Genomic DNA, 27,713 nt, shown 5'->3' on the forward strand with positions numbered 1-27,713 from the left:
GAGAAGAAATGCTAAATTCCAGATCTCATTTCGTTTGTTTTCTTTTTTTTAAGTTTTAAAGTCTTATTTTAGATGTGATAAATCTGCATATTCTTATTTGAAATTGTTTATCTTGCAACAATACTATATTAACTTTGGTGTTGCAGGCTACTTAGCATGGCCTTTGGGACAAGTGCTAATGAAGTCAAGGTTATAGGTTTAATCCTCACCTGAGTCAATTATCTTTCTAAGTTCCACTGCCCCAGTTTGCCCTTTTTTCACAATCTCCAATCAGGAATTTTGCAAATGGGTATTATTTCTCACTGAGGGGATGGAATTAAAGAGCATGGATTGAATTACTTTTGGGAAAAAATAAGTCAATGTGCACATTGTCTAGTAAGGAGACCAGTTGTTCTATAATCCTATAATAACAGGGAATTAAATATTTATGCTTTTAAAGACTATAATTGGTTTTAGAGTATTCCTTCAAATAATAAATGACCAGAACATGAAATGGCATGACACATCAAGAGTGAAATATATGCATATACATTTGATGGATAAATGCACATACATACTATGGGGAGATAAAGTGAAATCATACATACAGAGCAATGTGTTTTAGAAATCTACCAAAAAAAAAAAGTTCCATTCATGACACTGGTATTTTCATTTATACAATTACAGTCCAGATATTTTAGAGCAATCGCTGTGTTTTAACTAGAATATTTTCTCTACATTATTTCATTTAAGGGAAGGGGGGTGGAGAAAAAGATCTACAATCTCAAATTTACTTCTCAGCTGGATGTTTTTCACTAGAAATGGAATCAACAAAGACAAACGAAATATCAACATAATACTACTTATTAAGTACTCTATAATCTCTAATAGTATTTGCTTAACCTCTTCCTCTCAACTTCTCTTTGTCTTACTCAGTAAATATTTTTAAGTGTCATTGTTTTACATCAGCTCTATATACTGCCTCTTTTTCCACATCCTTTCCTAATTATATTAGTCAGTTCCCACTAAATTGCTCCACTAAAATATACTACAAATTTTGTGTTCATTATGTCCCTCCATTGCTATTAGATCATCATACCTTTACTTCTTTGACTCTTTATTCATAAAGAGTGACAACAACCTACAATTACCTAATTAAAAAGACCTTTGTGTTCTTCCTCTTGACCAATATTACTTGACCACTATAATGCATTTGTAGCTACTTTGTGAAACCCTTTCCTCGATTGGCATTTATGGCACCACTTCTTTCCAAGATCTCATCTATTTTTACTAACCATTCTTTCTCAGTCTTCTTTGCTGGCTCCAATTTCTCTGCTTGTCCTTCATGTATTTGTTTTTTTTTTTTCTTGGAATTTTCATCTGTGAGTTTCTTCTTTCTCTACTCAAAAAGACCCCCTGGCAGTCTCAACCACTTTCATGTCTCCAACTCTTTATACTAGATGTTTGGTTTCCAAATTTCCATCCTAAGGCCACCCTGTCTTCAAGCCCATAAACTCAATTGATACAACATAATTAACTCCTCAGTTTTGTCTACCATTCTTAACATCATTTCACAAACGAATCAATTGTCAGATTCTCTCAACTGTACCTCCTTAACATTTCTTGTATCTGATCTTTCTTCTCTAATTCCTACTGCTATTACCCTGGTGTAGACCATAGCCGCAGCTTGATTTATGGTAATAAGCTCTTAAATAGTTTTTGCTTCCAGTCTTGCACAACACATCTGGCTTTTACTGCCAGATTGATTTTTCTAAAATGCAAATCTAATCACGTTTACTCCTGATTAAAACCTTTTAATGGCTCCCTGTTTACCACAGGATAAATAAAAACTTGGTATGATACGTGAGACTCTCTCCTTGATCTAGCTCCTACTCTGTAACTCCAGATTCCTCTTTCATCACATCCTTGCTTTTGCCCATGCCAGATCCCTTACAGTTTCCCTGTTAAGAAAGACTGTTTTAGGCACTTGTGCCTGAGTTTGTTTCACTCTTCAGTTACTCTCTGCATACCTCACATTTAATCCCAACACACACAAGCGCACACATACACTCAAAGTCTATCCAAATTACCTAGTGAACAGTTACTCACTTAGGTCGAACGTCATCTTTTCTCTACAAACTTTTCTGACATCTCCTAGATTATAAATAAATTTTTGTGTCTCAATAAACCTCATGTTTTCAATTCATATTTCTATGTCTAGCTTCCTTATTGGATTTTAAGTTCCTCATCAGCACGAGATTTCCCATTCATCTTAGTATTTCCAGAATATAGTATATTTCCTGAAAAATAACTTGGTCTGTAAAATAGTTAATTGAACTGAAGTTTTATTTACTTCATAAAATTAAGCACATAGAAAACAAATATTTTTCTATACCTGCAGGTTAGAAAGGATATCTCTATTCAAATAACTATATAAAAACTGAGAAGAACCTAGCACCATTATTAAGAAAGATGAGATACTCTTGTTGACCTCCTATAATCCAAAGAACTGGGCAGAAAGAGGAAGAGGCTCTTAAAATACCAGGAGACGTCTTACTCTCAGAACATGCTATAATTGAATTCTCTTGGATCCAAATATATTCATAAATCAGAATATATGAAAGTAAAATAAAGAGCTGTTACACAGTTGCAACTGATAACTAGCTGCTTCCCTGCTTTTCTTTTATTCCACATCAGCTAAATGTTTTAGAATTATGGCACAGAGGGAACACAATAGGAAGCGTAGCTGAATAAACTTACTTTAAGATTTTTCTTGGGATGGTTCTAAGCTTGAGGTTGTGCTCAACCTACGGAAAAGCAAGACTACGCAAAGAAAATCCTTGTATATGCTCAACCATCTGTGTCTCTTCTAAATTCTCATTCCTATCCTTGCTCCCTGCAGGTGAAGTTATATAAACTGCAGTCTGGATTTTAATTATGAAAAAAGAAACATAAATAAAATGAACATAATAAAATACTATATTTTCTATAAATAATAGGTAAAATATGTGTATAGGTACGATATTGATACGAATATGTAATCATCACTTATAAACTCTATCTGTTTGCCTTTACACAGTTTCCTAACTTTGATCTGGATGTGCATCTTCAGGCACAGACATATAATCAGACTGACCCTAGAATGGAAAATGAACTACCATTTACTCTGATAAATTAAACACTTTGCCATGTATTTGTCAATAGGTTGGAATGCCTTCACAAAGCAGTGTGCTTTGTCAGCAAGTAGTGGTTTATTGCTATTTCCTTCTAATTTCCCAGTGGGCTAGTACAAACTTGAGATTACAGGAAGACAAAACCATCAGGTGTCAGACTGTCCATCTTCCTCTTCAGCTACTGCCTTAGTCCTCATTAACTTGCTCACCTGTCTTAGGGAAAAACTTTGCCTTTCCTCTTAGAAGTGCAAGAAGTGAATGATTTTTCAAAGAAATATTGCCCACAGAGATGCCTGGAGAAAGTCCCCTTTATTGCTTTATATTGTACTTTATCAACATTACCCATTGGATGAAAATTGCCGGAAAGATGTCTGCCTCATGGGAGCTAGTATAGTTGAAAAGGGGCATTTCACTTTAACTTCCCATTTTTCACCTGAATGTGGATGAAAGTAAACACACACAGAAAAAGGATGCTGACTTGTATGAGATCAGATACAAAAAGAAAGGAAAGGGCTTTATGTGCCATTTACACAAATGGACAAGGAAGTATTGGCAGAGAATTGCAGAGGACATAATTAGAGAATGGAGTGCTTAAGCAATGACTCAGAAAGGGCTTTGGTCTCCAGCTCATAACCACCCAAAGCCTATGATGCAAGACGTAGTTTTTGTTTTCTATGTTCAGGTGATACAGGGGTTCCATTGTGATTTGAATTCAGTTTTCTGAATCATATAGTTTTCTAAGTTTATAATGGTCAGTCAATTAACTGAATGTATTGAAGACTAAAATTCTATGGGTCCAACGACAGAAGGAATACACACAATCTTCTAGGGCAGAATTCTCAAAGTGGGGTAAGGCACACCCAAGGCAATATTTAATATGTATGTAAAGACCCAATACCAATGCACAAATAACTATCATAAATTCTATTCACAATTAATTTTACCTAATAATGGCCTAAAATATTAAGCTTATTTAAATTTAACTTTTAACAACTATCCTAGAAGTCTGTGTGAAGGAAGTTTTTTATCAAGATTTTTAAAATAACAATATAGTTTATAACAAATAGTTTAATAACTATTAAATAGTTATTAAGATAGTTTCAATGTTTAAATTCACATATGGATTTTCAATGTATTTATTTATATATACATGTAATTTTACATATAAATACTATTAAAGTATGATATATGTATATATACCTACATACATATGCACAATTATATAATACAATTATAATAGAATGTTTTAGCTAAGATAGGAAAATAATATATTATTTAAGAGGATGGGCACCCTCTTATACAGGAAGCTCTCTGCTTAAGCAGGAAAAGCTAGATTTTAATCCTAGCTGTGCTATTTACAATCTGTCACCTTGGGCAAGTAATTTTCATCTCCTTCTGCTTAAGTTTATTTCTTCCTTTATTATTTTTTTAACTGTACTAGTAGTACCCATATCACAGGACTGTTTTGAGAACTAAGTGAGATAACATATATAGACATATTTAGCATAATTCCTGGCCCACAGAAAGTAGCTAAGAAATAATAGATGTGTTGAGTCTGTCATGAAAAAAAATGTTTTAAACTGAGAAAATTAATCATTAGATATAGTACAGGTGAATTATTCAGCTGCTTCTAGGATTACGTTAATATTGAATGGAAGGCCTGTGAGGTTCTGTACACATCTAACACAGAAGACACATAATTGCCTTTCAACTTCTTGGTAGCCACAATTACCCAAGGAGAAGTAGACTGATCATTTCTTGACCTCAAATACAGAACCCTGGTTTGAAAAAAGAAGCTATATCACAACATCAAAGGCTATGTATGAACACCATGATACTAGATTTTGACAGCAAGATAGTATATACCACACAGGTATTGCTCTAGAAAAGCCAGTGAGTACAGTTACTTTCTTAGCCAAAGGATGCTGCCAATTGACTAGTAAGAGACTAAAAATAGTGGCTGCAAGATTGATGCTCTTTCTTTCTTTACAATTTGTGTTTATCTTGTATGAAAGATATAAAATACTTATAAAGTACACCACATACTTATTCTATTTTAGGAAAAAACCTCTATCTCTCTATTTCTTTCTTTTTATATAGAAAAAGTCAGGTGACATTGTTTGCATGGTGCTAATTTTTATCATTGTTTAGACTAATGAAGTAGATGCCTAAATGGTTTCCCTGAATTATTGCCACACAGGATTATTTTCTTTAAGAGGCAAGCAACCTAATCTTTTGGAAATACACACTCAGTTATCACTCCCTCCTTACTATTGCACTAGAATAAAATTCAAAATCTTCACCATGGCCTACAAGGTTCTGCATAACTGGACTCTGCCCATCTTTGATATGATTTAGCACCTCTCTCTTCATTCTTACTAATATCCCATAATATGCAGGGCATCTAAATCTCAAAAGTTATCCCCACCTTAGGGTTTTTGCCCTCACTATGTCCTCTTCCTAGAATTTTCTCTAAGGCTTCTACCCTCTTACACATGTCAGCTCAAATTCAGTTCCCCAGAGAAGTTTCCCCACCTAGACATACATTCTGAAGGAGCTCTCCATTTACACATTATCTTGTGTATTTCCTTCATAGCATTTACCATAATCTCAAATTATCTTTTTAATTTATTCATAAGTTAGTTATTGTCTAATACTGATTATCTAAATGACTAAATACTTCCTTCATGAGAATGAAAACTCCAACATTATGAGGAACATATGTGTTCTTACCACAGTATCCCAAACAGTGTGGTAATGTATGGCACATAGGAGGAACGTGATATAGGGTTGTTGAATGAATGAACGGATGCCTTATGCAGGTAGTATATGGGAGACAGGAAAATAGCCTCAGATATGCTAGCCTAGAGAATCCAAAGATTAACTACAACTGCTTAGATTAAACTCAATATACATTCAGACAACAGCTAGTTACCTGAACCTTATGTACTTGACAGAATTCCTATGTGCCAGAATTCAACAATTAAAAAAGTTTTTGATATTTATATGTAAAAAATGCACAGATACAAATTCATGAACTGACGGGAAGAGTTGTGAAATTAACCATTTGTGCCACCGATTTGCTAAGCCAGCCCATGAAGTCGAGAGTGGAGAAAGTCACAGGGCTGGACCTATTGCTTCAATATAGTTAATTCAAAACTCAAAGTCTTTAGGCTTGTGTATTGGCTGTTCTGACAGAAGGTAATTTAATTTGATTGCTTGATCTGATCCTAACTATTCTGAAATTATACATGTGCAAACACTTGGGATTGTTAACTGCTATTAACCTCAGATGATATGAATACAAACACATGAACACAGGTACAAACTCTCCCGCAATCTCTCTCTCCCCTTCTTTCACTGTCACACACACACCCCAGGTATAACCAAACTATAAAATCTTTCCTGGGACTCTGCCTCTTCCTAAGAGTCACTTAAATTTAACAATTTAGGGGCGCCTGGGTGGCTCAGTGGGTTAAAGTCTCTGCCTTCAGCTCAGGTCATGGTCCCAGGGTCCTTAGATTGAGCCCCACATCGGGCTCTCTGCTTAACAGGGAGCCTGCTTCCTCCTCCTTTCTCTCTGCCTGCCTCTCTGCCTACTTGTGATCTTTGTCTGTCAAATAAATAAATAAAATCTTTTTTTAAAAATTGACAATTTAACTCACATATTTTCTAAAAAAATAAATCAATTCCAGTGTAGACTGTATACTTGATCATGTATGCAACATTAAATACATCACAGTAATTACCAAGAGTATAACATGAGAACAGAAGCACAACTATAAACTCTAGCACTACATAAATCACTAAATACAGATATTCCTGGCTCTGAAGTACACACATACACAAAAACATTAAAAAAACAAGTCATTAGATTCTACATGGCATCCATAGCCTAGTTTTATTAGATCTATGCTTTTTACTTTTTATTTTATTTTGTTTTTAAAGATTTTATTTATTGGGGTGCCTGGGTGGCTTTGTGGGTCAGGTCATGGTCTCAGAGGCCTGGGATGGAGCCCTACATCGGGCTCTCTGCTCAGCAGGGAGCCTGCTTCTCCTCTAGCTCTGCCTGCCTTTTGGCCTACATGTGATCTCTCTCTGTCAAATAAATAAAATCTTTGGGGGAAAAAGGATTTTATTTATTTGACAGAGAGAAACACAGTGAGAGAGGGAACACAAGCAGGGGGAGTGGGAGAGGGAGAAGCAGGCTCCCCACTGAGCAGAGGAATTCGATCCCAAGACCCTGGGATCATGACCTGGGTCAAAGGCAGACACTTAAGAACTGAGCCACCCAGGGGCCCCAGATCTATGCCTGGTAATTCAACTAACAGTGTGTCACAATAAGGTTTGCTTTAGTCCTGGATACATATTTCATACTAGTCCATTTCTTTGTGTCCTTTGCCTATCACTACTCTGATTTTGCATCAGTTGTTTCAGAGATGAAACTTTCTATAATCATCGTTCTTTTCTTATCTTTTTAGGCCAACATCTGGGTTATGTTTATCTCCTTTTGACCATCATCTCAACACTTTGGTCTCATGCTAAATGAAGACGCTCTGGTTCCTGTAATGAAATCAATTTAGTTACAATATGAAGAAAGGTAACATGTTTAATTACATCCTAGGGGTCATACACAGTGCTATGGCAGCTAGTTAAAATATACAACCAGACTCTAAAGTTGTTTTGGCTATGTTACCAATCTGAGTCAACTCATTTATTTTTCTATGGAGACTTCTGAACTGACTAACTAGTGTTTTGAAGACAAGTAAACATAGCCTTTCTCATTTCGTAAAATTCCAAACAGTTGTTACATCATAGCCTAGTGCTAGGCAGTAGTAATTGTTTGACCACTGATTTGTAATTAATATATAATCAGACATAGTCTAATGTGTATTTTCATATATAACGATGGTATTGGTACATTTATGATAAATCTGGACAGTTCTTTCTCTATAACACAGAAACAAACAGAATGTCTGTGCTAACCCATTCAATACGTGCAGTGTAGTTTATACGAAAATGAAATGAGTTTTTATCACTTCCCAACTGAACTCTTTACTCCATTAAGATAAATCCCAAATTGCTTATCTTGACAGAGATTGATTAACAATTAACTGTAGAATACGTTAACAAAGACGAAGGGTTGGGAAATGCCTTGAAGTTTACAGAGACGTCTTTATTAAGTACAGAAGTCTGTGACATTAATACTGCAAAAAATTGCTTTTGAAAAATGTTTTGGATGCCACCTGTGGTGGTAACAGTATTCTGACAAAACAAAAAATCTTAGTAGTTCTGTAGTGAAACTTAAGGTGACCTTGTAAAGAGCCTACATAAACCATTCAAGGAAATTCAGGTTTTCTGATGTTCTTTCCTCTTGCCACAATGTGACATCGAGTTGCATCAAGTCAAATGAAACTATGTGAACAACCATCTTCCAAACACTAAATTCCACCTCTTCTCCTACTGTCTTGGGCATCAAATAACTGCCTTCTCCCTACTGTTTGTAGGGTTTTTTGGTTTTTGGTTTTTGGGGTTTTTTTTTTGTTTTTGTTTTTGTTTTTGTTTTTGTTTTTTTCAGGTTGCAAAGTGGGAACTGATCCCCTTTGGCTTTCACAGTACTCCAAATTGTATTTTATCTATGGTATTCCTCAGATAACAAATATTTCCCTCTTCAAGTCTAATAAAGTTAGTGATGAGCATTAGGGTTAAATGTTTCCAAGACTTAATTTGTTTGACTTTTTCCCACATGTGGCTGAGTAGAGAGCTTCTGAAATGGCAGCTCCAGAGCTGATTCTCCAAATCCCAGGAGGAAGTTAGTGCAGCATCTGCAGCCTGAATTGCGTTGGCTCCACCAAGTTCCATGCCCTTTACAAAATGATTGTCTGATGTGTGGTTACTTCGTTTTATCAAATAAGTACTTCTGCTTTCTGGAACCTTTCAAAATGGCAATGGGTCTCTGGGACCTAAAACCACCTAATAAAATGAAATTCCACATTCATTCCAGGTTCTACAAAACTCTTGATTTTATGTTTTTAAGACCTAAAAATAGTAGCATAAAAGCACAAAATATCTATATTTGAGGTAACTATGAAAAATTGAGTGTGTATGAAGAAAATGTTGGGAAGGATTCACCTAAAATAAGCTGGTGCTAATGCTTCAGAAAGCCTTTCCTCTTTCTACTTGCCTGATGGATGCAAATCAAATTCCTTGACCTTAGGAGAGTGATCATAAAATGTAATCAAAGTTTCTAGATCGAAAGGTGCTTTAAATGGTTCAGTAGGCAGCTGCATCAATGCTATAAAGCATCATGACTGCTAACATAGGTCATGTTTCAGGAAAACAAGATGAAAACCTTTTGCTTTTAAAAGAAATTTGGTCAAGTCCTAAGAAAGGAATGACAGCTATATTTATACAGCCTCCAACCCCAAGAAACGCCAAGCAATTTTTTCATTTTTTTAAATGTAATTAACCTCCAGATTATTCCTGTTAGGTATATTTAAAAGCTGGTTAGAAATACTATCACAACACTTTTCGAAATGAGAAGTCTGAAGGGTTTGAAATTCCAGTGACTTAACTCAATGTTACAAACCAAATATTAGTATAGGTTTTTAAGTACTTTCATTTCTCCCTTGTAAGAAATTAAAAATATTTCGAGCACTGGGGGAAAAGGGTCTCAAAATGTACTGCTGAACAAAAAAAGCAATCCACAATGTGAAAAGCAATTAGTAGCATACTTGATGAGTGCATAAATTTCAAATTACCAATTGCTTCAAAGATTATGAGAATGTGTTTACTACTTTGATCCTTCATAGCTACATTTATTTAAAGCTGATGTCTTTAATTTGGAATTCCTGTTTGAATAATTCTAGTCAGGTTGAAGCATGTGTGTGTGTGTGTGTGTGTGTGTGTGTGTGTGATATCCTTGAAATGAGAAATTTTATTAAATACATTTATTGTGTACATTTACGACCCCACTCCTCTCTACCTCCCACAAAATATGAAGAATTATGCCAGAAAAAGACTAAATTATAGATCATATTTTTAAATATCTTTCAAACTTTAATAGAAGAAAGTCTGTGATTTCCCAAGGGAAATATTATAATCCATCAAGTTTATTGAATAAAATATTGGAGGAACCTTATAACAGGGAACAGTGGTCAGATGTGGCAGTGAGGCCAATATTGGTTCCTTCCCAAGAAGGCAAAAATAAAAGAATTCTTGTTGCTAGCCTACTATCAATTTAAATGAAGAAACTTACTTTTTTTTTTAATTGAGCACCACAATAAACCAGGAAATATAAGTTAAACACACACACACAGACACACAAAATTAGACAAGATCAGTGCTCACAATGAAAATAAACAGAAGAACATGTAATCAATTACAATATACTTTTAAGTATTATAATGAGAAAAGAGATAATAGTAACATGAACTGCATTGGGCCCACCCACCTCTGTGCAAAATTTGTATGTTGAAGCCTACACCCAACAATGTGACTTCATTTGGAGAAAGGGTATTTCAGGATGTAATTCTGATTAAATGAGGTCACAAATGTGAGCTCTAATCTGATAGGGCTGGTGTCCTTACAGAAAAGGAAGAGACACCAAAGATCTCTTTCCTCATACAGAGTAAAGAAAGGCTTTCAGGGACACAGTGATTAGGTGGCTATTTGCAAACCAGGAAGAGAGACTTAACCAGAAACCAACACCAAAAGCACCTGATCTTGGACTTCCAAGCCTTCAGTATTTAGAGAAAATAGATTTCTGTTGTTTAAGCCACCCTGAATGTGGTATTCTATTATGACAACCAAAATTGACTAATGACAGATAGATGATAGATACACAGATAGACGATGGAAGGATAGACAGCTAGTTATGAAAAAAAAATAGAGCAAAGAGAAAATTCTTTCTACAGATATGGCAGAAAGCTGTGGAGAGGAGCAAACACTTGAATTATGTCTTAAAGGATAAATTAGGAAATCTGCTTAGTACAATACTTTCTCTTCTAATTTTATGTTCTTCAGAAAATAAGTAATTTCCAAAAGCTGTAACAAACAATCCTGCCTTGTCCTTTCTTATCAGTTTTATTCTGATTTTAGCTCATACCTTTCTCCACAACTGTCAATGTCTTTCGAACTAAAACTATTTCTTTAGACCTAAACTTCCCATCAGTTTAAATACTGAATTTCCAAGTACTGCTCTGCCTCTTACCTATACTTCCAGTGAAACAGTGCTACTTGGGTATTCTCTTGATTTATGGAAATAAATTATTCCAATCATTTTGGCACAAATAGTACCAACATTAGTACTAATAATGACAAATTTATATGTATTGTACATATGTTTTTCATGTATGTTGTTGTATTTATTACCTAAAACAATGTTATCACACAAATGTCCTTAATCAGATTTCAAATAGGGGGAAAAAATAGAGAGAGGTTAGGTTATTGGCTAAAATTACTTGGTTATTATGTTTGGTGACTACGACATGAAATAACTAAGTACTAAATTTAATGTTAATTTTGGGGATGGATGGATCAATGGTTATTTACTGTTTGGGAGCTAACAGTCAGCATCCATTCACACAACCTATTTCTAATCATAGGCCACAATCTCCATTTGGCAACACCTATCTCCAGTTCTCGGCTTGTGTGTTCCGGATGAAAGGCAGCCTAGGCTTAGGTCAGTCAGTGCATTCCTTTACTTCAGTAATAGAAATCAGTTAAAAATGGCCACATGATGTCCATATATTGCTAAACCCAGGGTTTCTGTTTGAGTATCCTGAGGAAGTGATTGTTCTCTTCCTCTATGCTTGAACCAAGAGGGAATAAGATGGGACCCGTGGAATCCACTCATCACTATGTGCAGCATGAAAATAGAATCAAAGTAGGGAGGAAAGGCAAGCCAGGTAGAGGGACAGAAAAATCATCCTGAAGACATCATTTGACCAATGAAGGCATCTGTACCTGAAGTTTGTTACTCTAGAATGTGTCACTGTATCTCCTGGACCATTTTTATTCATATGAATCAACAAATTTTGTCTTTCTTGGTCAAGCCAGTTTGAGCTGATATTCATATTCATCACAATCTGAAATCCTAACTGAACAAATTTTCCTCTAAAACAACTGTCTGAAAGGTAACTTCTAGACCAACAGCTGTATTAATCTATCAATATGTATTCAAGTAATGAGTCTCCATATGAAGTTGATATGGCAGTTCATAATCATGAATACAAGGTTAACTTCTCAAATCTGGGTTAAAAAACAAAACAAATAAACAAACAAACAAACAAAAAACCCTGCTTGCTTAAGCAGGACACATTAAATAAATTGTGGCCACCATAAAAGAGAAATAGCTAAATGCAAGATAGTATAGTCTAAAATTAGACTTAAAAATTACATTTGGAATTATTTTTAAATGCGAAGACAAAAGAAGAAACAAGCAGCTAAGATTCCCAAGATGAATACATTGAGAAGGAAGTTTGATAAAGGAGAAAAATAATAGTCAAATATTATAGAGTCAAAGTTTGAAAGAAACTGGCTTATTTGCTGTTGGAAGTGGCTACTAGAAGGACAGTTTCATCCTTACACAAGAGATAGTTAAACTACTGTCTCATTTCCATGGTATGCAGTGAGCAAACTGGAGACAACTAAGGAAAAGGCTAGTAAAAGGACTATTCCAAGCTTCAAGTTAAAGTGGCCATAAAGGGGTCCCCAAGGTTTACAGTGACAAAGCTATGTCCCCAAGGAAAAAATCCCACTGAGAATAAAATGGTGTAGTCATCCTTGTATTCTCAGTATTTTGCCAAATTTAATGTGACAAAGACTGACTCAGCAAAATTTTACTGATTAAATGAATAATTATTGAATGAAAAGAAGCCTCCATTCATTTGCAACTTTTAAAGGAAAGACTCTAGCATCTAATCTGGGCCATAAGAAGGTGACATTTTACCTAGAACAATCATGCTAACAGAGAACACCCACAGAAAGGGGTTAGAAAGTAGGAAGAGCAGTGGCAAGAGCAGCTATCTGTAAGGATTTATGTAATACTTTAAATGTATGCTCAGCTAAATCCCTAACATGATATCTTATGTGCATGTGTGATTTTTATTATGAACACTCCCACTAAAGAATGAATTAGTTCTTTATTCAAAATTCAGTCTATTCTGAATTATGTGAGGGAATTCCAGGTGCCAGTGAGAAGGTCAGAGAAATTTGGGATTCCAGAGACACAGTCTAATCATTAGTTTAACTCAAAGAAAGTTAGATGTACAGATGTAGAGAAAAAATCCTATTGAGGAAGCACAATGACAAACAATGGTCTGGTTTTTATTTTTTATTTTTCCATATAACAAATTAAGGAAAATATCTAACCTACCTGGGGTGGGGGGGAACTTTTCAAGAACTTTATTTGAGCCATTTTCATATACACACATCATTTTATTTTTTTTTTGTTTGTTTGTTTGTTTTATTTTATTTTATTTTTTTTTTATTATTTATTTATTTTTTTTAACTTTTTATTTTTTATAAACATATATTTTTATCCCCAGGGGTACACATCATTTTAAATGAGTTTCAGTTTTTTACTAAAACATGCCAGCAGGAATTCTACTTGGCAATACTTTCTTGGATGTTTTGCCAAAATCTGTATGTACCTGAAAACAACAAAACTGCTTTCTACAAAAAGCATTATATAATTCAAACTTTTCAATGATCCAGAGGGGATTTCACATCAATTACTCTGAATGAGTCAAGTTTTACTGTAGTCTTTCTGCATAAGTGGAAAAGAAGAGTCCCACTCTTCTCTTGTCTCAGGAAAGAATTCTAAAAAAATTAAATTGGGGCTGCTGAATTTTGCAACGACTTCTTCTCTTGTCTCCCAGAACCATCCTTGACAAATCCAAATGGTTCTCTCTGAATGTGCCCTTCTGAGCCATTCCTCCTTTTCTTGAACCTGAGGTAGATGGCCACTGCTATCTTCTAGCATCAATAATACACATTCATTAAGCACTAACAGCATATCACAGACCTTAAGATACTGTCTCATTTAACAATATGCACTGGGTGTTATTCTTTTCTTTCTTTCTTTCTTTTTTTTTTTTTTTTAAGATTTTACTTATTTATTTAAGAGAGAGAGCGCACAAGCACAAGGATGGAGGGGTGAGGGGAGAAAGAATCTCAAGCAGACTCCAAGCTGAGTGTGGAGCCCAACTTAGTTTGATGCCAAGACACTGAGGTTATGACCTGAGCCAAAATCAAGAGTTGGTGGCTTAACTGACTGAGCCACCTAGGTGCCCCCACTGGGTGTTATTCTTATCCTCACATTACAGAGGAAGAAGCTGGCATGCAGAAGGGTAAAGTAAGTCCCCCTGAGTCATGGAATTAGTAAATGGGAAAGTTAGGATTCAAGTCCAATTCTATGTGACTCTGAAACTGGACTCAGGTAAGATGTAACTGTCAGGGGGTAGCAAATCCATGATCTTAGTCTGTTTCATCTGTTGCCATAAAATACTGCCATAGAATATTTCAGGCTAGCTGATTTATGAACAACAGAAATTTATTTCTCACAGTTCTGGAGACTGGAAGTCCAAGATCATCACACCAGCATGGTTGTGCTCTGGTGAAGACCTCTTCCAGACTGCAAACTGCTTGCTTCATGTTGTGTCCTCACAGGGCCAGGGAGCAAGGTGAGGTTTCGTTTTTTTTTTTTGTTTTGTTTTGTTTTGTTTTGTTTAAGATTTTATTTATTTATTTGACATGCCGGTGAGTGGGGAAGAGCAAGCACAAGCAGGGAGAGCAGCAGGCAGAGGGAGAAGCAGGCTCCCCTCTGAGCAATGAGCCTGATGTGGGGCTCAATCCCAGGGCCCTAGCATTAGGACCCAAGCCAAAGGCAGCTGCTTAACTGACTAAGCCACCCAGTTGCCCTCTATGTGGGGTTTCTTTTATAAGAATATTAATCCCAACATGAAGTCTCCATCCTCATGACCAAAGCATCTCCCAAAGGCCCAACCCTCTCGTACCATCACATTGGATATTTGAATTTCAACATATAAATTTAGGGGGAACATAAGCATTCAGACCATAGCATCCATTCCTCTACTTGTTTTTATAAAGTTTTATTGAAAGGCACCATGCCCACTTGTTTATTTTTTGTTCGTGGCTGTTTTTGCACCATGAACTGCAGAGTGGAGTAGCTACAGCAGAGATCATATAACACACAAAACTGAAAATGTTTACTACCTGGCCTTTTACAAAAAATTAAAAAGTGCCAATCGCTGTTCTAGCACCTGTATCATTAAGTCATTCCCTCTCTATCCTCAGTATTATCCTCAAACAATGTTTCCCCTTATAGACACATTTCACTAGAATTCCAACAGTGCTGAGTAACCAGCATTATTCATTCATTTTTTTTTGATATTTTAATTTTTATTTTTTTATAAACATATATTTTTATCCCCAGGGGTACAGGTCTGTGAATCACCAGGCTTACACACTTCACAGCACTCACCAAAGCACATACCCTCCCCAATGTCCATAATCCCACCCCCTTCTCCCAAACCCCCTCCCCCCAGCAACCCTCAGTTTGTTTTGTGAGATTAAGAGTCACTTATGGTTGGGATTGGGAGGGAGACAAACCATTCATTCTTTAAATAAAGAAACAACTGTGGGACAATCTCCATATAATTCTGGAAAGTACATAATTTTGAAGATATGAGTGCATCTTTGCATGAGAGAAATGATTTGGTTTGTTTTTCTTTGGTATGTTTTTCCAAGTCTGATTATATTTTATATTAGGGACCAAGGAAATAGGTTTAAACATCAGCTATTTAGCACTTGTTAAATGGTAAGTCATAACTATACTGTAGAAGACATTGTCTAGGATATTGCTGATGAATGGATAATATACATCAAAATATTGTCAGATTCTCATTTGATATTTTTCAAATAGTGGTTTCACAGTAGATAAAATATACAATATTCCAAATGTTCTTTTCTGAATGCTAGATGAAACCCAAGCAATCTAAGGGCAGTGACAGCTGGAACACTCCTCAGCACCACAGAGGAGGAATGACCTGGGTTGAGATGTGTGATTTGGAAGGCTGTTAAATACATGCGGTTTAAATGGAAGTTTGGACCTTCAATGAAAAACGTCATTTTCCAAAATTTAAATAAAAACTTTAGTAAAGAGATGTCGTTCCCAAAGCACACTTTGGGTGAGAGATGAAACTTTCCATCCTATAGAGTAAGAGAGTTTTATGTTTTGCCAACAGTCATTCCATTTGATCTTTTAGTGGTAACCTTTGTTCCATTTTCAATAAACTCTCTTAATCTTAAAGAAAGTTTTCACTTTGAAATTTATTTTTTCCACATGTATTTAATTAATGAATGTATTTAAAATCTACTGGGAGTTTCAAGCTTCACTATTGATCTGTTAAAGAAAAAAAAGCCACTGATGCAATACAAGCAACTGTTTTCTCAAGCCAAAATTGATTGAGAGCGTCCCCTGTATAAAAATGAAATGCATTTCTGTGGATGCACTGACGCTTCACCATCTGTCCAACATCTCAGATTTACTCTCCCAGATAACTTCATATTTCACCCTGCAGTCCCTAAAGAAACATCACTTTAAACAGGGCCACATGGAAAAATACACTTCAATAACATTTGAAGGTCTTGCATTTAGCTGCAAGGGCCTCTAACCTAAATGACTGATGTGCCTAGAGAGAAGCTCCATTTGAAGTTATGGAAATGGAGACGAGCAAATGCAAGGGACGGAATGTATAAAAAACCAAATGATGGCAGTAAAAGACATAGGGATTTACAGATAAAGCCAAAAGATGCTGGCAGCCATCTATCAGTCTGCCTTGATGAAATAGGTATTGGAAATTAACTCAGGAACCCTATGAATTACATTCAATCCATGCTCTGGGCTAAGCACTTGTCAATTTCAGCTGCTATTGCAACCTATTACTTACAGACTACATGGCTGGCAAGCTAATAGCACTGGATAGTGTTAAAGAAAATAGGAGAATAAACTGAATGTAGCAAGGCTTGTCACTGACAGGGCATGCTGTTCTGAAGTCCTGGGTGAACATTCACAGCCTCTACTGGTTTACTTGCTCTTGGTGAGCACTTCACCTTACATGCTGTCATGTCTATGAAGAAGAGCCTTCTCGAAGGATTAGTCACCAATCAGCCAGGTATCTGGGAGCTTTTGCTAGTGTTTACAAAGCCTGCGAAAGTGCTTAGAATTTAAATGTTTTTGAAGTTGTCAACTTCTTCTATAGTTGCATTCTGAAGTGAGGCCGATGTCATCATTGACAATTTAGTGTCAGTTTCACATAAGGCCAGTCCTACTGCTTTATGTTCTATCCCTTTTATTCATCAGACAACTCCCTGCTTACCTAGGCAACATCTAATTCTTATACTTAAGGGCAAATAGGTGAGAGGTCTGAGTTTCTACAAAACATGTATGTCTGCGCTTCCCATAGACTCCTTATGTCTCTGAGTATCTTCAATCTTATCTCATAAAAATAAGAAGGATGCATCTGTATGACAAAATCTTCCTTTAAGATGATTTCCATAAGTGCTCTGAAACTATATTGTATTCTTCAACTGATAAGCTTGTCTAACATTGAAATATTTTAATAAGCAAGCACATTCAGAGTAAATGTCAGCCAGAGTGATCTTCTGACTAACAGATGCTAGTGGGTATAGAGAGGGGGAGAGGGACGTAAAAGCGTTGAAAAATCAAGCAAGGCCAAATTAGAACAAATGTTTGTCAAGTAAAAAGGGCAGCTCTTCATCTGATGGAAGGAGTTTAATTAGAAAAGTCACAGAGAGAAGCTGTCTCAAAAGTACTAGTCCCATTCTCTTCAGATAAGCTAATGAACCTCATTGAACTTTGCAGAGAAATGCTGAACCAATAATAGAAGAAAGAAAGAATTCACAAAATGTGCTGCGGTGCCTCTTACTTTCAAGAGGGTCAATTGCTTATGCCACTCCAGGTCATAATAGAGAAGTACTGTGGCAATTTACCTTCTGATTCTCCTTCTGAGTGGTCAAATGGGTGAATGGATCAAAAGAAAAATATGATTTAAATATGCCCCTCTTTTAAACAATAAAAGATGTTTATTGTTAGGCAGTGAATTATAAAATATGAATCACATATTTCATGTACCAAGTCACCTACACATTTATAATCCACAGTTATTGTGGTCTAATTCTGTCTCTGGTGATTTTTTCCTCCTCATCTTTCTCCTCCTCTTGTTATGGTTGTAGCCATAACAAAAATTTATTAAAGGAGATTTCTTTTTTTGTATTAGCCAAGGTCATCTTGGATATATAAAAGAATACTTTAAACAAGAATTTTGTGACAATGACTGTATAAGAAAGACACAAACCCAGGAGGAAGCTAGATATGGAAAAATCTGAAGTCGTTTACAAATAACACTAAAAGAAAAGAAGACTCTAAACTCTTCTGATTGTTTAATGCTTCAGTGCCTTTGTTTGTCAGTTTTATTTTCCTTACTGGTTAGCCTTTTGCAGAGAATTCATGTCTGGTGCTGAACTCCTTGAGAGAGTAATAAAGCACATATGGAATAGTGTAGCATGTGGAATTAAATTGCAAAATGCTTATGGTGGAACTTTTCTGATACGGGACGTTTACCAACTACCTTTAGGGAAGTTCCTTTTGTTATCGGACATAAGCAAATACAGGTGCTATACGTTAAATGTATTAGTCACATGCTTCCTCCAATCCACTTACCACCTCATGAGAGAAACCCAGAAGTAAATCCCTAGTTGTAATACACTGCAGATACAATTCTTGAAGTTAATAGGCATCATTCTCGTTTTCAAAAGTATGTGACATACGCACAGGCATAAATACACACACACACACACACACACACACACGCTTTAGAAAATTCTAGTAAGAAGGAAAGTGGGTTATTGTATTCTATTATCTTCCACATTTTCCTGTTGGTATGGAGAAAAAAGTCATTTTATTAAGATTTTTAGAAATTTTCTGACTTTAAAATTAGAAAACATAAAATATTTAAATACAAACATGCTTATTTTGCCTCTGGTGGGGAGGATGGTATCAGAAGAGAGAATCATGATCAAATATCATTAAGTTTGCCTAGAATTTAATTTTTGGGTAAGAATCCATAGATCCGATACCTTCCAGATATTAAATGGAATTATCCTCAACTACTTGGTCCCAGATAGGAAACTAAACTTGGGACACTTTTCCTGCCTATCTCTGAGACTCTGCTTAATGCTCTTATGGTTTTAACATTGGAAAATTACCTTAATCCCGGGAAATTTCTTCCATCACTCTAAATAAGTGGTTCTCAATAGGGACTGACATTCTCCCTAGAGAGCATTTGATAACAACTAGAGATACTTTCGGTTCTCATGACTGGGGAAATGGTGCTACTGGTATCTAGTGGGTAGAGGCCAGGAACACTGCTGAATTTCCTACAGTGCCGAGGGCATGCACACGCAAAATTAAACTATCCAGGCCTAATGTCAAAAGTGTCAAGTTCGAGAAACTGTACATAATTTTTCTGGTGTTTGGATTTCCCAGGATATCTCTGCAATCATACATGCACTGGTCCCATGGCAGCCAAATTATCTCCTTACAACTAATTTGCATGTACTGACTCTTTCCTTACTAGCAAAGCAGATTTGAACCTAGAGGTACAGGTACAGTACACTAAAGTTATGGATTAGCATACGTGACCCTTCTTAATAACATGAAGTTATTTATTTAGAAATACCAGTGTCCTGAGGCATGGGAGTAGAGGTTTGGGGTTGGTAACTGAAGACACTGGGAAGAAATGTGATCTATTTATGGGATTATTATAGAACTGTAGTGTGGCTCAAGGAGTTTGAATCAACAGCTATCCTAAGCTTGTCCTGCAATATTACCCTAAATAGATAAGATAAGATAAGGTAAGATGTCTAGATAAGACAGAAAATAGGTGAAGTAACTATAAGTGGAAAAGCAAACAGATTCAGTTACTTCCCATTTCTGATATAATAAGAAATTTTTAATAGATTTACTATTTGTGAAATGGTAACTTACTTAGGTGATTTACTTACTTAGAAACCAAGCTGCATAAAGCAAAGGCTGTTTCAAGTAATTATTGTATGTATGAACTAAAAATAGTCAAGTCACTTATTTTAGAACCTAATTTAAACCAGTGAATATGTGTACTCTTTGATAGTAGCTATTCTTACATTTTGGATACAGCCTTTTTTTAATTCATTGCTAAATGTAATAATGAAATAATTCCCTGAATCTTGGCATTGGAAGGGAGCTTGAACAGCACTTAATCCAACCTTTTAAGGAGTGAAGGATTTTTTCTAGATGATTTCTGATGTATGATATAGAACAACTCTTACTGGAAATTTCTAAGGAAAGAGTTCACTCAAGATTAAATGAATCTTGATGTTAGAAAGAATTGAGTAAGTAATTTGTCTAACCACTCTCAAATTTTTAAATCCTCTCCTCAATAGCTTTGACACTGACCTTCATTCATTAATTCAAAAAATATTATTTGAATAGGACTACATTAATTTCTTCATATACCCTTTGCTCGTGACTTTGAGAAATAGTAAGTAAAAATTAATCTGCTTTAAGCATTCAAGTGTTAGATTCTGGGAATACAATAGTAAAATAAAGTAGGAATGATCCTTTCTCTCATGGAATATTATACCTAAACAACAGAGACATACTTTGTAAATATAAAACTGTAACTGAGCTAATATGCTATGAAGGATAAGTCCAAGTAACTAATATTTTAAAGAAGGCTTCCTTGAAGATGCGATTTTTGAGATCCAAAATCAAGAAACTCAGACCCTCCATCGTTTCTAGCAACCGGAAAATACTACCCATGTCAAATTGGTATTTCTCTTTTAATTATGCCTTTATAGTTAAGAAAGCTTTAACTTCTTGTTAAAAATAATTTCTATCCTTTATTAACACTTTATTTTTTTATTTTATTTATTTATTTAATTATTTTTTATAAACATATATTTTTATCCCCAGGGGTACAGGTCTGTGAATCACCAGGTTTACACACTTCACAGCACTCACCAAAGCACATACCCTCCCCATGTCCATAATCCCACCCCCTTCTCCCAAACCCCCTCCCCCCAGCAACCCTCAGTTTGTTTTGTGAGATTAAGAGTCACTTATGGTTTGTCTCCCTCCCAATCCCATCTTGTTTCATTTATTCTTCTCCTACCCACTTAAGCCCCCATGTTGCATCACCACTTCCTCATATCATGGAGATCATATGATAGTTGTCTTTCTCCGCTTGACTTATTTCGCTAAGCATGATACCCTCTAGTTCCATCCATGTGGTCGCAAATGGCAAGATTTCATTTCTTTTGATGGCTGCATAGTATTCCATTGTGTATATATACCACATCTTCTTGATCCATTCGTCTGTTGATGGACATCTAGGTTCTTTCCATAGTTTGGCTATTGTGGACATTGCTGCTATAAACATTCGGGTGCATGTGCCCCTTTGGATCACTACGGTTGTATCTTTAGGGTAAATACCCAATAGTGCAAATGCTGGGTCATAGGGCAGTTCTATTTTCAACATTTTGAGGAACCTCCATGCTGTTTTCCAGAGTGGCTGCACCAGCTTGCATTCCCACCAACAGTGGAGGAGGGTTCCCCTTTCTCCACATCCTTGCCAGCATCTGTCATTTCCTGACTTGTTGATTTTAGCCATTCTAACTGGTGTGAGGTGATATCTCATTGTGGTTTTGATTTGTATTTCCCTGATGCCGAATGATATGGAGCACTTTTTCATGTGTTTGTTGGCCATCTGGATGTCTTCTTTGCAGAAATATCTGTTCATGTCCTCTGCCCATTTCTTGATTGGATTATTTGTTCTTTGGGTGTTGAGTTTGCTAAGTTCTTTATAGATTCTGGACACTAGTCCTTTATCTGATATGTCGTTTGCAAATATCTTCTCCCATTCTGTCAGTTGTCTTTTGATTTTGTTAACTGTTTCCTTTGCTGTGCAAAGGCTTTTGATCTTGATGAAATCCCAATAGTTCATTTTTGCCCTTGCTTCCCTTGCCTTTTGCGTTGTTCCTAGGAAGATGTTGCTGCGGCTGAGGTCAAAGAGGTTGCTGCCTGTGTTCTCCTCAAGGATTTTGATGGATTCCTTTCGCACATTGAGGTCCTTCATCCATTTTGAGTCTATTTTTGTGTGTGGTGTAAGGAAATGGTCCAATTTCATTTTTCTGCATGTGGCTGTCCAATTTTCCCAGCACCATTTATTGAAGAGGCTGTCTTTTTTCCATTGGACATTCTTTCCTGCTTTGTCGAAGATTAGTTGACTGTAGAATTGAGGGTCTATTTCTGGGCTCTCTATTCTGTTTCATTGATCTATGTGTCTGTTTTTGTGCCAGTACCATGCTGTCTTGATGATAACAGCTTTGTAATAGAGTTTGAAGTCCGGAATTGTGATGCCACCAATGTTGGCTTTCTTTTTCAATATCCCTTTGGCTATTCAAGGTCTTTTCTGGTTCCATATAAATTTTAGAATTATTTGTTCCATTTCTTTGAAAAAGACGGATGGTACTTTGAAAGGAATTGCATTAAATGTGTAGATTGCTTTAGGTAGCATAGACATTTTCACAATATTTATTCTTCCAATCTAGGAGCATGGAACATTTTTCCATTTCTTTGTGTCTTCCTCAATTTCTTTCATGAGTACTATATAGTTTTCTGAGTATAGATTCTGTGCCTCTTTGGTTAGGTTTATTCCTAGGTATCTTATGGTTTTGGGTGCAATTGTAAATGGGATTGACTCCTCAATTTCTCTTTCTTCTGTCTTGCTGTTGGTGTAGAGAAATGCAACTGATTTCTGTGCATTGATTTTATATCCTGACACTTTACTGAATTCCTGTATAAGTTCTAGCAGTTTTGGAGTGGAGTCTTTTGGGTTTTCCACATATAGTATCATATCATCTGCGAAGAGTGATAATTTGACTTCTTCTTTGCCGATTTGGATGCCTTTAATTTACTTTTGTTGTCTGATTGCTGAGGCTAGGACCTCTGGTATTATGTTGAATAACAGTGGTGATAATGAACATCCCTGCTGTGTTCCTGACCTTAGCGGAAAATCTTTCAGTTTTTCTCCATTGAGAATGATATTTGCGGTGGGTTTTGATGATATTGAGGTATGTGCCCTCTATCCCTACACTTTGAAGAGTTTTGATCAGGAAGGGATGCTGTACTTTGTCAAATGCTTTTTCAGCATCTATTGAGAGTATCATATGGTTCTTGTTCTTTCTTTTATTGATGTGTTGTATCACATTGACTGATTTGCGGAAGTTGAACGAACCTTCCAGCCCTGGAATAAATCCCACTTGGTCGTGGTGAATAATCCTTTTAATACTGTTGAATCCTATTGGCTAGTATTTTGTTGAGTATTTTCGCATCTGTGTTCATCAAGGATATTGGTCTATAGCTCTCTTTTTTGATGGGATCCTTGTCTGGTTTTGGGATCAAGGTGATGCTGGCCTCATAAAATGAGTTTGGAAGTTTTCCTTCCATTTCTATTTTTTGGAACAGTTTCAGGAGATAAGGAATTAGTTATTCTTTAAATGTTTGGTAGAATTCCCCGGGGAAGTCGTCTGGCCCTGGGCTTTTGTTTGTTTGGAGATTTTTAATGACTGTTTCAAACTCCTTACTGGTTATGGGTCTGTTCAGGCTTTCTATTTCTTCCTGGTTCAGTTGTGGTAGTTTATATGTTTCTAGGAATGCATCCATTTCTTCCAGATTGTCAAATTTGTGGCGTAGAGTTGCTCATAGTATGTTCTTATAATAGTTTGTATTTCTTTGGTGTTAGTTGTGATCTCTCCTCTTTCATTCATGATTTTATTTATTTGGGTCATTTCTCTTTTCTTTTTGATAAGTCTGACCAGGGGTTTATCAATCTTATTAATTCTTTCAAAGAACCAGCTCCTAGTTTTGTTGATTTGCTCTATTGTCTTTTTGGTTTCTATTTCATTGATTTCTGCTCTGATCTTTATGATTTCTCTTCTCCCGCTTGGCTTAGGGTTTCTTTCTTGTTCTTTCTCAAGCTCCTTTAGGTGTAGGGTTAGGTTGTGTACCTGAGACTTATTAACACTTTAAATGTCAGTCACCAAGCTGATAACTTGAAATAAATGAACTAATTTCATCTCCCCAACAACTCTAGAGAGAGTATTTGCCCCTTTAAAAATGAATATTCAAAGATGTCGGTATCTCTTCAGGTTCACATTGCTTAAAAATCAGTAAGCCAGAAGTGAAACCCAATCCTCTAAGGCTACATAACACATCATAGAGTTTGAAAATAGGTAAGATATCCACCTGTAGTCTACCTCTGTCTGTACTGAGCTTTCTAGTTCCCCTTTACTATTCTTTATTTCATTGGTTTTTATAATTGTCACCATGCTTGTGTTTCTTCCTCTTCTCATTTAAACAATGAGAACTGATTGCAAACTCTAGGTATAGATTAACAAGGATGGTATAAATTGAACCACCATTGTTCTTTGTAGATACATATTCCCTTTAAGTCACAATTCAGATTAATTTTCTAGTAGTCATATCACTTTTTGAATTGTAGTAAATTTTCTGCCAGCTGAAATCTTTGTCTGATATTTAATAGACTGTGATACCAAGTTGTATCTCTTCCTTCCTGCATATTCATGTTGGTTGCCTAAGAGTTACTTGATTGTAGGGCATTTGACATTTTTTAAAATATTTTTTATTTATTTGACAGAGAGAGATCACAAGCAGTCAGAGAGGCAGGCAGAGAGAGAGGAGGAAGCAGGCTCCCTGCTGAGCAGAGAGCCTGATGCGGGGCTCGATCCCAGGACCCTGAGATCATGATCTGAGCCAAAAGCAGAGGCTTAACCCACTGAGCCACCCAGGTGCCCTGGCATTTGACATTTTTACCAAGTTTTTCCTTATATCAGGAAAAATATGTCTCTTTATACATGCCAACTATTAGCCTACTTCTCTGTGGTCAAACGTATCCATCCATGTAACCATCTGACAGGATAATATGAGCTAGCATTTCTTATATCAGTGAAAGATGTGTTTTCTCTGAATTACTTCATTTTTTCTTCCATGATGTAGTAGGAAATATGGGTTATCCCTATGAAATAACTGGAGTTTCAGGAGACTGAGTAACTATGGTCCCAGAACTAGTAACTGTCAGAGCTAGAATTTAAAATGCCTCCTATATCTTTCTGACAGATATGTAAATAGAGCTACCATGTCTATCTTTAGTTTTCCATTCTTTCATTTCTCATTAAATACTCATTGACTATAAGAGAAGCATAAGCCACAATGTATATCTTCTATAGCATATTCAAGTAAGGAAAACATACCACAAATATGTTATGATTTAATGCTATTATTAATGGCACTATATAGGGAAAGGCCAGAGAGGGAGTATTCCTAAGTGGACTAGAATCAAAACATCCTGCGTTTCTGGATGAGAGATCCCCTTAATTGGGTTCTAAAAGATGAATGAAAGTTACCTCAGAAATGGAGGGGTGGGAAAATATCAAGTCATATATACCCAAAAGCTAGAGTGGGCAGGACCCTTTTGGTAAATGGCTTTTTGCTCAATACCAGAAATTCAGAACAGAGAAAGAAGTACAAGTAGAGAAATAAGCAGATGCCAGGTCATAAAATACCTAATATGCCATGCTAAGGACTTTGGACTTTATCATGAAAGCTATGGGAGTCATTATAAGATTCCAAAGCGAGAAAAAGATATGATTAGATTTGCATTTTAGAAAGCTACTCTGGCAGCAATGTAAATAATGGATTAGAGGAAAGTAAAACTAGAAGGATGCAATCCAGACAGAAAGCTGTTACAGGAATTCAAACAAGACAGGGTGAGGGCCTAAGCAAAGGTGGCAATAGTGAGGATATTTAAAAAGATCCATAACTGAAGAAGTAGTTTGTAGGTAGAACCAATGCGATAATTTGTTGGCTGGAGAAAAGAAATAAAAAACAATGCAAGATTACCCCTGGTTTTTGATTTTGCACTGGTACCAACTGAAAATAGCCAGAGACAAAGAGAAGCAGATTCAGAATGGGAAGATGAGTTTGTTTTTTAAACATTTTGCAATAAAGTGCTTGTGAGACCCCTGCATGAATCTTTTTGGGGGAAGAAGAGGTTTGCTTATAGCTGCAAATGATCAATGTATAAGTAGATGAAGATATGGATGGATAAGAATGCTTACATTAAGTATATCAAGTAATAAGGGAAAGCCAAGTACAAATGTAAGGAAAGCAATACATATAAGGGATTAATGTGCAACATCAAGAGACTAGGAAGACAAGTAGTGATGTATTTAGTCACCAAATTCACGATGAAATTATCTCAAGACAAAAATCCCTATCAATGGTGGCAAAGACAACAGAGAGGTCAATAAAGTTCAAGATAAAGTTTAAAAATTCTCCTTGACTGGAATTTTATTGGAAGGCTAGGAAGAGAACTTTCAAAGACCAGGGAGTAAATGAGAAGTAAATGAAGAAAAATAATTTAGCAATTAATTTGAGAAGCTTACCTGTGACAAAATTGTAGGGCAGGGAAAAAAATGGTATACGGTAAAATTGCCCAGGTGAAGTTTCTTTGTTTTTTATTTTGTTTTGTTTTGCTTCAGAATCATAGCATGAGAGAATGGATTTAGATGGTATGGAACCAAATAAACATTTATCGTGATTGTCAAGATGTTGAGTAGTTCTCATATGTTGATGTCTATTTTGTCCTATGAAGAAGATGGATGGAGAAGTCATCTCTTGAGAGTGAGGGCTGTTGGGAATCTAAAAGGCTAGGGGAAAGAAAATAGTGAAACTTGTAATAACCTCTGTGGGATCAAAGTACACTGAGGATGCTGCAAAGTCTTTCAAGTGGAGGTTAAAGACCAAGAATTGGTGACCTCAAATGATACCTTTTTGGAATGATTTCCAGAAATCTCTAGCAAGTCAGAGAAAAGGTACTGAGGAGGCAGAGTATTGGACAATTTTAAAAATGGGCTCCTGGCAGTTAGGTAAAAACAAACAAAAAAAATTATTAAAAAAAGAGAGAGAGAAAGAGTTGGGAGAGAGAGTAGGTAAAGGAATGTGTTAATAATAATCCATTGGACAACTATTGGTGAGAACTAGCTGTACACCAAGGGGCAAGACTGGCCTTTGAGTATATAGTTCATAACAAGGTACATACAACATCAAATTATTGAACTTTGAAGTCTAACACAAATAGGGAAGATCATATATTTAATCCTCTATTTCTTTAGGCAGCACTTACTAGCTAACTAGCTAACTATGAGCAGTATCATGTGTTTATAACTTTAATGTAGCTTTATTATTTGACTTCTCAGCTTTGAATTATGTATTTTTTCTAAAGGTTTATTTATTTTAATTTAGAGAGACAGAGAGAGTGCACATGAAGGGGGAGGGGGCAAAGAGAGAGAAGCAGACTCCCCATTAAGCACAGAGACCTACATAGGGTTGGA

This window comes from Mustela nivalis (assembly GCF_964662115.1).
Source record: "Mustela nivalis genome assembly, chromosome: 15".
NCBI lineage: Eukaryota > Metazoa > Chordata > Mammalia > Carnivora > Mustelidae > Mustela > Mustela nivalis.